Source organism: Dama dama, chromosome 15 (assembly GCF_033118175.1).
Source record: "Dama dama isolate Ldn47 chromosome 15, ASM3311817v1, whole genome shotgun sequence".
Lineage (NCBI taxonomy): Eukaryota > Metazoa > Chordata > Mammalia > Artiodactyla > Cervidae > Dama > Dama dama.
Window position 1 is genome coordinate 23,556,688 of NC_083695.1, and position 14,928 is coordinate 23,571,615.

The window sequence follows — 14,928 nt, forward strand, 5'->3', positions numbered from 1 at the left end:
ATTAGAGTGGTTCAATCGATCTGAGATACTCCAAGTATGGCTTATAATTACTCTTCAATTCATTCAGCCCTGTGTTTCCCCAAACCTCCACTGGGTTAGTGTAGATTTAACAACAGATATTTCTTTGATCACAATTAACTGACGTAACTATGGGATATTTACATGGAGCTTCTAAAATATTTATGTACATAATACTAATGGCATCTCGTAGTTTACTTATTGCATTTTAAACTTTGAGCAATGTATTATTCATGGCTGGTCAGAAATCCATAATGTATGAACCTCCTCTGGGGCACTGTTGCTCATGTGCGTGTTTGGTGCTCCAATTTCCTAAGATTGTCCCTGGGAACTGCTGCCCACTGTTGCATGTGTAAATACTTCCTGATCACAGGGCCTTCTGTGGGTGGCCTGGCTTTTTCTGAGAAGCTCAGAATGGTTCATAGACATGAGCCCATCAATTCCTGCTAATTTCTGGTGAGTGTGTTAGAGGCAGATGCCGTCACCTGTATTTGGGGGATAGAGACACAGACCATTTGAATGGGGAACATCAAGTCTGTGGCTTCTCTGCACAGCGGGACAGGGAATGAAAGGCAGGCCTCCAGCACCAGATCAGTCAGTCAACCAATCAGTATTTACTGAGTGTACGTTCTTGGCTCAGCATGGGACAAACTGCTATGCCAGCCCATTTTATGTCTTGCTTATGTGATTTGAGGGCTCTGCCATTTTGAAAAAAATATCTCGTCAGTGATTTTTCTTGTGAATTGGCTATAAATTGGGAGAAATGTGCAGAAGGGAAATATGAGATGAAGGAGATGCATGGGAGGAAATAGAGAGCCACCTTTTGAAGGAAAATATCCTCCCAATGTGATGATGCCACAGATTTCTTACTCTATTCCCAAGACTATTTTCAGGGCAATGAATAAAAAACAGCAGTGTTCCAGTTATAAAACAAGTTAAGATGGTTAGCAAAATTCTGTGTATTTAGGCATTTCTCATCCAATGAATTGTGTTGATGTCCCCAACTATCAATACCCAACTGGTGACCACAGCTTGCCACAGTAGTGATGAGAAAGCCTTTTTTTGTGAACTTAAAAGCAGCTGGAAATTTAAAAACTTGAAATCTATATCACTGAACAGATAATGTGTCTTGAAACAAAGATACTTTGATATAGTATCATTTGTCTCCATCCTCTTAACAAGCATACTTTAAGGACAGCATAAAGATGAAGCCCAGGGGAGTACATAGGTTGTAGAATTGTGTGACTACTTACAATTACCCCATCTATTTTTATAAACGGGAAACTGAGGACCAGAGACTTGCAGTTTCTTGTGCCAGACATAGAGCTCAAAGGGGAGCTCTTAGCAGAAACCCGGGTGTCTTGACTCTCAGTCCAGTTCTTTTTCTACTTCTTTGAACTTTCACCCTTGGGAGAGCAAGCAAGAGCAATCAGGTTGGTGACGGCTTTCCTTCATTCATTGGTACATTAGCAAGTTTTGGGAAATCACCTTCTTACAAGGAATCATGGATTTCTCTCTCTCACATGGGTAGTTTTTATTTAGGAGCATAAATGTTCTTGGAGACTCTATTTTGGTGCTTTGCACTTGAGGGAGAGCCAGGATTCCCTGCTGCCAAACTTTCAAAAAGGAAAAAAAAAAAAAAAAAGAAAAAGTCTACAGCCATTAACTAAAACCTGGGATGCTGCATTAGCAGGCAACACCAACCGCTTAATGAGGTGCCCCTGTACAGTGTGATCAACAGAGAGTTCGGGGTGAGGCAGCGTGGCTCCTCTGAAACTCAGCCATTCTCCAGACAAATGCACAGGGCACAGTGGGCAGTCAGAGAAGCAGGGTGAATTAGTGTCAGGGAACATCTTTTATTCATGGGAATAATACATCAGAGGGAACTGAGCGTGGCTTGGTTTTGTCGCCAGAATAAAATGAGAAGCACTGGGAAGTTGGCACTTTGTCAAAATGCCATTTATGAGTTGTGTAGTAGGGCCACCGCACTTGGTGCAAAACTGTCTGGTTTACTTATGAGTTTGTTTATGAACTTCAGTGAGTACATGTCTATGGAAATGCCTCAAAATGAGGTACAGGGTTAGGCAATTTAACATTTCTTTTCCTATAGGTGGAAGGACTGGAGCATGATTTTTAAATTCCCCAAACAATAGGGGTGACTATAGAGTGGACGCCTAGTGTTGGGCTAGTGATCTCCCAGCATTTAGTGAGGGACTTGTATCCATCAGTCAAGAGTGGTGAGACTCTTCCCAGCTGGCCAATGACAGTTCTAGACTGACCCTCACCCTTGACAGGCAGTGGCCTAGATGTTAGATACACTGTTGTACCTTTCTAGGAGGCCCTCCCGGCTCAGTAATTCACAGCCATGGCAGAGGAGCTCAGAGAGACATGGACTCCACCCCTGGTTCTACTATTCATGTTTCTGTACCCTCGTTTTCTTCTCTCTGGAATGGTGGTGGTAACACTGTTCTCACATGGCTACTCTGAGCCGGAAATAGCATATGAATCCATGTTAATGTGCCTGGCACATAGGAATGCTCAGCCACGCTAAGTTTTCTCCTTCTCCAGACCAGTGAAGCGGTGGTCCTGGTACCAACGGTACTAAGAGGTCAGCTGCTAAATGCTTGGCATTAATAATACTGTGGAAGCAGAGTGGAGTTGTGTCACATATTCATTATAACTTTGCAGAGATAGGAGGGAGGAAGAATGAGGAAGGCAGAATTATATAGTGTGGTTACTTCCACTCACATTCTCACTTAGCATAACGTTGTGTCACACTTATTGAAAGATGGTATGCTGCTCTTGAACAAAGTGTTTTCTTTCAGTATGTCTTCCAGGGTAATTTTGACCCTGGGTGGCTTTTGTCTTTTCCTGAGGCTTTAGCATCTAATCCCCAAAGAGAAAACTGCTGTGTTAATGTCTCCCAGGTAGCCAGGGTTACTGTGAGGATCAGGTGAGAAAACAGGAATGCAAGAGCTAGGAAAAGGTTAAAGCTAGTGGTAAACACAAAATACTGCTATTAGTAATGATTTAAAGAAAAAATTTTAAATGTATTTATTTTTGGTTGTACTGGGTCTTCATTACTGCACATGGCATTTCTCTGGTTGCAGAGAGTGAGGGCTACTCTCTGGCTGCAGTATGCAGGCCTTTGATTGTGATGGCTTCTCTTGTTGTGGAGCATGGACTCTAGGGTGTGCGGGCTCAGTAGTTGTGGCAAATGGGCTTAGTTGCTCTGTGGAATGTGAAATCTTCCTGGACCACGGATTGAACCTGTGTCCCCTGCATTGGCAGGAAGATTCTTTTGTTTTTTTTTTAGGAACCATTAATTCCATTTATTTTATTTATTTTTTCTTTTTTTTAATTTTTATTTTTTATTACTTGGAGGCTAATTACTTCACAACATTTCAGTGGGTTTTGTCATACATTGATATGAATCAGCCATAGAGTCACACGCATTCCCCATCCCAATCCCCCCTCCCACCTCCCTCTCCACCCGATTCCTCTGGGTCTTCCCAGTGCACCAGGCCCGAGCACTTGTCTCATGCATCCCACCTGGGCTGGTGATCTGTTTCACCATAGATAATATACAGGCTGTTCTTTTGAAACATCCCACCCTTACCTTCTCCCACAGAGTCTGAAAGTCTGTTCTGTACTTCTGTGTCTCTTTTTCTGTTTTGCATATAGGGTTATCATTACCATCTTTCTAAATTCCATATATATGTGTTAGTATGCTGTAATGTTCTTTATCTTTCTGGCTTACTTCATTCTGTATAATGGGCTCCAGTTTCATCCATCTCATTAGAACTGATTCAAATGAATTCTTTTTGGCAGGAAGATTCTTAACCACCGGACCACCAGGGAAAGTCTGATAATTACTTCTCGACTATACAGTTTCTTTCAGACACTGGGTGGAGCAAGGTGGAATGCTTTGTGTCTGTCTTCTAGGACTTGATTTGCCAAACAAGGCCATGAGAATTCTCAGTAAAAAGGATTATAGGAGATCATTGGGGAGAATGACCATCTTGCCTTCAGGTGGTCATGTGTCTACTGTTATAGGCATGAGATTGCAGTACTCTGTGAAGGATTCTGATTAAGGGCCTGGAGTGGAGTCTGGAAATATGTGTGTGTGTGTGTATGTTTACATGAGCATCAAAAGAAGAAAATACAGTTCTTGTATGAAGCTCCCAAAAACTATTTTCCCTTTTCATTGTTAATGTCCCACTCTAATTTTAGTGCAGGAATGCAGTCTTTGAGGCAGACAGTGTCTTTCTTTATTCAGTTTTATTGACGTGTAATTGAAAAATAAAATTGTAAGATGTTTAAGTGTACATCATGATGATTTGCTAGATATATACATTATGAAATGATACTTCATATCTAGTTAATTAGTACAGCCATCACTTCACATATTTATCCTTTTATTTTGGTGAGAATGTTTAAGTATTACTTTCTTAGAAAATTTCAGTTATGCAATATAGTGTTATCAACTGCAGTCACCATTTTATACCTTAGAGCCTTAGATCTTATTCATCTGGTAGCTGAATGTTTGTACCCTTTTACTAACTTCTCCCCATTTTCTGAGCTCCCCATCCCCTGGGAACTGCATCTGTGCTCTTTGGATCTTGAGGGCATTTGCTAAGTGACATAAGTCAGATAGAGAATGACAGTGTGCTTTGCAGTGATTTATCCCAGAGCCTGGGATTTATTATTCACATACTAATTTCTAGTCCTAGTGATTCTAGGTTCTATAAGGAGCTTATAATTTGACAAATGTCAGAAAATTATTTGCCAACTTTGGAAGTTTTAGTGGTTATCTGAAAGTTCTTTAAAAGTGAATACAAAACCACAAAAATAAAAAAAAAATGAAGAGGGAGGAAGCAAGGAAATAGATATCAGTTGGTGAGAAAAATGCTGAGTAGAGAATAAAATGGGTTGTGACATATGGCAGACACTGTGATAGACCATTATATACGTTATCTCATCCTCACAATGATTCTACAATATAGATATCATTCAAATTAAAATGGAAAAGCAGAGGGCCGTGGGGGTTTAAGTAGCTTGCCATAGAAACATTTTGTTAACACGATGTTACTGCTGCTAAGTCGCTTCAGTCGTGTCCGACTCTGTGCGACCCCATAGACGGCAGCCCACCAGGCTCCTCCGTCCATGGGATTTTCCAGCAAGAGTACTGGAGTGGGCTGCCATTGCCTTCTCCAAATACGATATTAGGCGTAAGACAAAATCTAAGACTTGTTTAACTCTCTTTGAGCCTTTGGTTTTTCAACTATATTATCCTTTGCCCAAGGAACAAAGTTAGCACCTGGGTAATGTAATTCATAAGAAAGGGTGAGTTTGAAAAACCTCATGTTTGTGTGGGTGGAGGTGGTTTAGTCACTAAGTCATGTCTGACTCTTGTGACCCCATGGCCTGTGGCCTGCCAGGCTCCTCTGTCCATGGGATTCTCCAGGCAAGAATACTGGAGTGGGCTGCCATTTCCTTCTCCACATGTTTGTGTATAAACCTTAATTATGTTGTAAACTCTTTAAGAAAAGAACCAACAAGTTCATTTGATTCTAGGGAAAATAATATTTTATACTTATATAAATTAGATGAATCAAAAATATAGTTCCATAAAAAATTGACTCTGTGGGAGCTGAACTGAGGCATTCCACTAAAAAATAAGATGAGTAATGGTGGTCTGTTATATAGCAAAAAATTTGATCTGTCATTTGCAGATCCATACACTTAAGATTTTACATGTTACAAGTAAACTATAAATAAATAATAAATAGTAAAGAGAAGAAAACAGCAGTGGTACTTTTTCAGAGATGAGCAGGCTAGTGTTGTTCAGTCTCTCAGTCATGTGCAACTCTTTGCAACCCCATAAACTACAGCACACTTGGCTTCCCAGTCCTTCACTATCTACCAGTTTGTTCAGACTTGTGTCCTTTGAGTTGAATATGCCATCCAACCATCTCATCCTCTGTTGCCCTCTTCTCCTCCTGCCCTCAATCTTTCCTAACATCAGGGTCTTTCCCAAATCTTCTTTGCATCAGGTGGCCAAAATATTGGAGCTTCAGCTTCAGCATCAGTCCTTCCAATGAATATTCAGGATTGATTTTCTTTAGGATTGACAGGTTTGATCTCCTTGCAGTCCAAGGGACTCTCAGGAGTCTTCTCCAGCACAATTCTTTGGCACTCAGCCCTCTTTTTTGTCCAGCTCTCACATCTGTACATGACTGCTGGAAAAACTATAGCTCTGACTATGAGGACCTTTGCTGGCAAAGTGATGTCTCTGCTTTTTAATACATTATCTAGGTTTGTCATAGCTTTTCCTCTAAGGAGCAAGCGTCTTTTAATTTCATGGCTGCAGTCACCATCCACAGTGATTTTGGAGCCTAAGAAAAATAAAGTCTGTGACTATTTCTATTGTTTCCCCATCTATCTGCCATGAAGTAATGGGACTGGATGCCATGATCTTTGTTTTCTGAATGTTGAGTTATAAGTCAAGTTTTTCACTCTCCTCTTTTATCTTCATCAAGTGACTCTTTAGTCCCTCTTAGCTTTCTGCCTTTAGGGTGATATCATATGCACATCTGAGGTTATTGACATTTCTCCTGGCAATCTTGACTCCAGCTTGTGATTCATCCAGCCTGACATTTTGCATGGTGTGCTCTGTGTATAAGTAGACTAGTGAGAAAGTAATAATTTGCATTTAGATGATTTTGAAGTATTCTTTAAGAAAAATTTTCATTGAAGTATAGTTGATTTATAATGTTAATTTCTACTGTACAGCAAAGTGATTCATACATACACATATTATTTTTTGAAAATATTTTTTTCTATTATAGTTTATCATAAGATGTTGAATATAGTCCTCTGTGCTATACAGTAGGACCTTGTTTATCCATTCTAAGTTAGTTTATATCAGCTAACCCCAACCTCCCACTCTATTCCTCCTCCAACTTCCTCCCCCTTGGCAACCACAGATCTGTTCTCTTTGTCCATGAGTCTCTTGTAGATAGGTTCATTTGTGTCTTATTTTAGATTCCACATATAAGCGATATCATGTGGTATTTGTCTTTCTTTTTTTGACTTCACTTAACATGATAATCTCTAATTGCATCCATATTGCTGCAAATGGCATTATTCTGTTCTTTTTTTCAGGCTGAATAGTATGGAATGTCCTTGTTTTTTTTTTTTTATAGGAACCCTTCCCTAAATCTTCAGGGCTCTGTTCATTCTGGGACTTAGCAATTGCAGATCACTTTCAGGGCTGGTGGTTTTTAAGGAACTCAACTAAATTCTGGCCACAAAATTGGGTTTCTTAAGGGCTTCAACCTTTGCTATTAAGAGCTATTGATTATCGATGACTTCTTGGTATAATTCTTTCCTGGACAGTTTCTGAAAAGAAAATGGACTTTCAAAGAATATGATGTGAGCCTGAAAGGAGTTTGGTTTCAACAATATGGACTTTGGGAAAAAACCAAACAAACCCCCCAAAAAACCTGTAGGAAGCAGATAGTGTATCTCAAAGCCACTGTAGGACTGAACAGAGTGAGAGAAGTGTATGCAATGATGAATTAATGGATTAATCATTGATCAAATGATGGAAATAGGGAGAGACTGAAGCCACATTTTGAGTTTAGGGGAATGGAATTAGCAAATATGGGCCAGGAACTCAACCAAGAGTGGGAAGCAGTGTCAGAAACAAGCACTAAACAGGAGCTGAGCTGTAAAACCAGAGTTCTGGGGTACATTAGGGCTCAGTCAGCAGTCTATTAGTAATAAACTTCATGGTAGGGCCTCACACTCTGGCTCTTTTACTTGCTAGCTGTGTGACTATGATTGAATTACTTAACCTCTCTGATACTCAAATTTGCTATCTATAAACTATGCTAGTTATGAGGTATGTGTGAGGGCTACTGTAATTATTACTCATATACATATTATTACTCTGAGGTTTTCTGTCTCCTAATCAGAGATATTGACCAGCTGTCCCAGGCATGTGGGTGAGGCCAGCCTGAGAGGCAGATATGGATTTGTGGGTCACTCTGATCTTCTTAAAAGTTGGTTGTCTCATAGATGACTGCCATGCCCCATCAGTCTCACCCTGGAACGATGCACCACATGTGAAGCTCATATTACTGCTCTCCATTTGTCTTCATTTCCTCTGCATCAACACCAGCTTGATTGTCTCATTAATGGAGCATTTGCTTAGGAATTATTTTCCAGAGGAATTTAGCCACTGATTCCTTTTATGATAGCAAAATCACTAAGAAGGCCCCCTGTGTCAGTTAGGGTCTCAGCAGGCAACAGATGGCACACTCAAATTGGATAATTTATGGAGAGTTTAATCAAGGAATGATTTAGAAAAGTGGGGCCAGAATGTAGAGAATCTACTAGGGGTAATACAGAACCCTAGGACCAGCAACTGCCAATACTCTTCCCACTCTAACCTTGAAGAGGTTATCAGTGGAAGAGCTTATTAGCATCTAGAGACTGAGAGAGCTTCCTGTCAGGAGCTGTTACCTCCATTTGAAGGGCAAAGACCACCTGTGGCAACTCTGCAGGAAAGGAGCTGAAGGAGCAGATCACCCAGCTGTATCCTCTTTCCTCCCTCTGGTTTCTTGTGTTCCCCACTGGTCAGACTCAGCAGAAAGCTAGAGAGCAAGGGAGCCTGAGGATTCCGTCTACACAGGTTAGTGTCTCAGGGCTCAGAGCAGAGTGGGAAAGGGTGGAGAGTAATCTGGAGAGACAGATAGAAGACACTCATCTTCCTCTTTTAGAGGCTCTCAGCTTCAAGTGTAGCCATAGTAGGTGTGTTGAGGTATTTTATGTGATGTATTACAAGATATTTATTACAAAAATAAGTGTATTGAGTCCTGAACCACTGTTCAGAACTGGATGACTCTGGTTTAGAGTCTGACAGACCTGGGTTCTACTCTAGCTCTCCAGAGTTCATTATTATCCCTTATGGACTCTTCAGCAAGTCACAGATTTTCTCAGCCTCAGTTTCTTCACCTGTAAAATGGGAGTAATCATATCTACATGACGGGGTTGTTGCAAATAGTATGTGAAACTTTACAAGTGAAAATATTTTATCAGCCATAAAATTGTATAAACATATTGTAGTTTATACAGTTTTATTGAAGAAGGAAATGGCAACCCACTCCAGTATTCTTGCCTGGAAAAAGAGGAGCCTGGTGGGCTACAGTTCATGGGGTCATGAAAAGTTGGACACAACTGAGCACACATACAATTTTACTTTTATTCCAAATGGCCATACTGCACACATACATTATAAAAGAGTATATAGAGAGACTAAGCTTGTTGTCCCTCTGTTGTCAAAGAATTATGTTTTATTCTGGGTGAAAAATTGCAATTCCAGTGAGCAAAAACGAAGACACTTTGAAGTCTATGTAGTGTTCTGTTAAAATACAACTTTGGTTCTCACTGGGGAGCCTAAAAGTTTCATTTGAAGTGAAGATTGAGTATTAATTTATACCTATGAAAGCCTTGTATGACATTTCTAAATCTGTCTGTAAGATAATGGCTCTAAATGGTTTATGACTTTTAAAAGATCTAATAAATATAGTAACTTTGTACCTCAGTGTAATGAAAAAAGTGATGTTTTGGGATATATCATTCCTCATTGAAATGCATCACTATTTCCCACCAGCATAAATCTCAGAACTGGAAATCTTCTGTTGGCTCCTTTCTTAAAGAAGAGACTCTGAATTCATGATTACATGAAGTCGTTCTCCAGTAGCCTTCCCAGCGCAGAAAGGTCCGAGCATGGATGGAAGTAGAGCCTAAAAGAGATATCAAAGTGAAGGCATTTTTCCTACTGTACTAACCTCCTACTCTCCCCTCCCAGCCCAAATGTATTTCCAGTTGCCTGTGATACTTAGTAAATTAAAATATGTGTGGCTGGATTTTTCATAGATCAGCCCCCTTAGTATAGGATACTGAAAATGAAGCCAAACGTGAATCCCAAATAAGGCATTATAAATGCTTAGAGTATATTGATGAGCCCCAGGCAAGAGACAAAGGAGGAACAGTTAAGCCTCTGATGAGGTAAAATTGTGGATACTGCCAAGACCGCAATACAAAGGGGGAAATTATCTGAGGGAACTCAAATAATCTGGCTGCTAGAACACAAGCTGAGCTCAGCCCAAATAACTAGAAACCTTTAGTGCACTGTTCAGTAGTGACATTCTCAACCTTTATGAAGCTTTTCTTCCCACCTTGACATGCATCTTGGATATTTACATGCTCAGCACATTCTCGTAGGCATAGCCATGATTTTATGGCAGTTTCCAGTTAATGCTATCCCTTTCTCTTCTCAAGTTGGACTATGATGAAAAAGCATGTTGCTGCTGCTGCTGCTGCTAAGTTGCATTAGTCGTGTCCGACTCTGTGCGACCCCACAGATGGCAGCCCACCAGGCTCCCCCATACCTGGGATTCTTCAGGCAAGAATACATTACTACAGTGATAATCATGAATCTATACATATTTGTATCAATATTAATATAACTATTAATAAGTTAATATAAGTATAAATAAGTATTAACCAGTTAGTAAGTACTGAGTTCAGACATCCAAAAATACATTGGTTCTGTCTTCAAACGCTTTCTAGAATCTCACCATGTGTCTCCACCTCCGCAGCTGTGACCTTGGCCAGAGGCACACCATACCTCACTTGGGGTGTTGCAGAAGCCTCTGCAGTAAACTTCCTGCTGCTACTCTCCCCCTCCACCCTCCCCCCCTTTCTTTTTGACCTCCAGTTCATTCTCAATACAGTAGCCAAGGTGGTCCTTTGAAAACACAAGTTAGATCACATCCTTCCTCTGCAGAAGAACGACACTAGCTCCCTATTTCATTCTGAGGAAGAACCGGCATCTCTTGATGATTTTGGAGTCCTTCTGGGATCCACCCTTTTGTTATTTCTTGCCTCCTGCCGCTGTCTCCAAACTCTGCTTCATCCATGCCAGTCAGTCTTCTTTCAGTTCTTCAAATACCTTGGGGACACTCTTGCCTCAGAGCCTTTGTATCAGCAGTCCCTCCACTGTGGAGCAGTTTTCCACTAGATATTTGGGCAGCTGATTTCCTCATCTTCTTCCAGTCTTTGTTTAATTTAAACTTTTTCCTCCAGATTACCATATTAAAAATGGTATTCATTTCTATTTCTAGTTGAGGTGGGCATGAGATAAATTGGGAGATTGAGTTTGGCATATATATACTATTGATACTATGTATAAAAGAGATAACTAGTGAGAACCTACTGTATAGCACAAGGAACTCTACTTAACGTTCTATGGTGACCTAAATGAGAAGGGAATCCAAAAAAGAGGGGATATATGTATACCTATGACTGATTCACTTTCCCATACAGCAGAAAATAATGCACCCTTGTAAAGCAACTATACGCCAATACAAAAATGGTAACTCATGCCCTTCCTATGCCCCAATTCCTGATCCTTCTCATTCTGTTTTCTCCCCCCTCCCACAGTATGTATCATTTAACATACCACAAGATATTCTTTTTTATATTTGTTACAGTATGAACTGCACTAGGGCAGGCATTTTTGCTTCTTTGGTTTATGATGTATCTCGAGCACAAAAAAACAATGCCTAGTACATGGGACACAGTACATAAATATTATTGAATGAAAAGAATTTGCTAATTCATCCAACAGGCACAAATTGAATATCTCCTGTGTTGGCACTATGCTAGGTGCTGAGGTAAGATGATGAAGAAAGTCAGCTCTGGCTTTTGCTCTCAGGTAGCTTAGAGGCTGGTGGTGAATCCAAGATGTAAACCCTAACAGCAGAGCAATGAGTGCCTCCTGCTCACTTTGCACTACGTATTCTAGGAAGCTGAGATCTTCAATCTGGATGGGAGACTCTAGTCAGGTACTACTGTTTTCAAAGTGAGAAAAAAAGAACTCTGGACATTAATAAGAAAAAACTTTACTAAGGGGTCTATTGCAATAAGAAGATACTCAATGGACCAGCCAGATAAATTCCAGGAAAGGGTAGCTGAGTAAGCCTCAGTGTGCCGAAACAAAAGGGAGGGGAGAAGGTGACCAGGAGAAGAGGAAGGGGGCAATACTGAACACTGCCAGAGGCTCTTAAAGCTCAGCACACCGCTCAACAGAGGGCAGGTCATGGCAGGAAATGTTGTGTTCAGGCACATGGGGTGTGGTGTGAGTCTGAGACGGAGCACGGGAGTGACAGAGAGGGAGTGCGGTGCCCGGCTGGCTGTGTTGGGCAAACCAGCTTACAGTCATGTCAAGCACAGAGCTTCATTAGCCTTGTCACTGTTCATAAGCAAAAGTTCAGGTTTAACTGTAAAGCAATTGATGGCTTATGTTTCCTTTCTTAATATAATTGTTCCCTTTGGGGTTTTATATGCTGCCATGTTCAGAGTGATGGACTAGAACAGTAAAAATACTAGTTTGTTGGTTATGTCTGTTGACCACAACTTTACCAATGATAGCAAAGTCCCTTTCAATGCTGTCAGTAGATGTCATGTGGACACCGTGTATATCTAGCGGTTTGCATAGTGAGAAGAGAAGGCATTTCCTGGAATTCAAATTGGAGTTTGGAAACCATCAGGGGAGTCTTTTAGCTTCTTGAAATGGTCTCAGTTTTCACCACCTAATAATGTTGTGTGCTTATGGAAAACTCCATGCCTTTTAAAAAAATGTTTATTTTTATTTATCTATTTGGCTGCAATGGGTCTTAGTTTCAGCATTGCAAAAGTTGTGGCAGATGGGATCTAGTTCCTTGACCAGGGATTGAACCCAGGCCCCGTGTGTTAGGAGCTCAGAGTCTTAACCAACCAGACTACCAGGGAGTTCCCAGACTCCATGCTTTTAACTAAATATTGTCACCAATGCTGTGGTATCAGATCTCTGTTTTTAGGCATGCTTTATTGAAGGGTATGCTGTACATATAAATAATGTAGGTGAAAGATGAGAAAATGTCAATTAATATCAAAATGAATCTGTTCAATGACAGTTCTCTTGGAGCATACTATGATAACCTGCTACCAAAGCACTGTATTTTTATAGTGAAAAATACTTCTCACAAGAGGCCTTCAGCAAAACCACAGTATCTTAGGTTTTATTGAGAAAGTCAGGAGCTGCTCCCAATCCTATTCACACATGCTTTGGTCTCCTATAAGTACATCTGGCATTTAGACTGTGAAATACCCTACTGGGTCTTGAATTCTCTGACTGAGTTACTAATAAATTCACTGAAATGTGTACCAGCTTTTAAAATGAGTCCATAAAAATGCATCTCCATCCAGAGTTATCTAATTTTTCTGGTTAGATGAGCACTGGGCTAGGAGGCAAGGAGGAGAGCAGGGATCAGGGCAGGCATGGGAGTGAGTGTTCCTCTTCTGTCCCTGTCGTTGGGCTGACTGCATTGTACACATCACATCATTTACTTCCCACAACCACCTTGTGGTGGGTAAGGGTCCCCGTTTTGTGGATAAAGAGACAGAGATTCAGAGAATTTAAGTTACCTCTCTCAGTCACCCAGCTAGAAAAGACAAGACAAGGGTTTGATGCCAGGCCTGTCTGATTCGAGTCCCTGCTTTGCCCAATTCCAACTTCAGTGCTATCTGTCATTTGATGTATGATCTTGAGCCAATCACATGGCTGTTCTGATTTTTCATTTTCTCTATTGTAAAATGGAGATAATACTACTAGTCCAGTCCACTTCACAAGAGTGATGTTAAATGAAATCTGTATGAAAGCTCAATGAAAAAACAGCTAAGAGTTTTACGAATGCAAGTCATTGTTATGGAATTGAATGAAATTAGATGATTTTACTTGCTTGGAATATATTTGCTGCTGCCTTTTTGTTCAGGCACAGTGTTAGAGATAGACTCTTGGCGATGCACTGCTGGTGACTAAAGATTTAACACAGACCCAGGAACACATGCTAAACACAGGGACAGAGATTCTACATGCTTGTTATGTGCAAGGACAGCACAGGCATGTATGGTTCACTAACTGAAGCAGTCTCCAAATTAATACATCTATTTTTAGGGTAATTTTTTCTCTTTTTCTGTCATTTCATTTTTGAGGGGAAGTGTTTATGACTTTGAGCAAGTTACTTGATTTCTCTGTATTTGCTTGTCTTTGTTTATTTGTTTATTGGCTGCATCATGTGGCTTTTCATTCTGGTGTGTGGGCTTCTCTCTCGTTGTGGCATGCAGGCCCCAGAGTGTGTGGGCTCAGTAGTTGTGGCTCATGGGCTTAGTTGCTCCTTGGCATCTTAGTTCCCTGACCAAGGATTGAACCTGTTTCCCCTGCATTGGAAGGCAAATGCTTCACCAGTGGACCACCAGGGAAATCCCATGCACTTGCCTGTCAAATGGGCCTTAGGAAGCATCACTACAAACAAAGCTAGTGGAGGTTGAGCTATTTCAAATCCTAAAAGATAATGCTGTGAAAGTGCTGCACTCCATATACCAGCAAATTTGGAAAACTCAGCAGTGGCCACAGGACTGAAAAAGGTCAGTTTTTATTCCAATCTCCAAAAAAGACAATGCCAAAGAATGCCCAAACAAACACACAAGTGTGCTCATCTCACACACTAGCAAAGTAAAGCTCAAAATTCTTGAAGGCAGTCTTCAACAGTATATGAACCGTGAACTTCCAGGTGTTCAAGCTGGATTTAGAATAGGTAGAGGAACCAGAGATCAAATTGCCAACATCTGTTTGATCATCGAAAAAGCAAGAGAGTTCCAGAAAAACACTTACTTCTGCTTTATTAATTATGCCAAAACCGTTGGCTGTGTGGATCATGACAAACTGTGGAAAATTCAAGAGATGGGAATACCAGACCACTTTCTTCTTATAAATCTGTATGAAGGTCAGGAAGC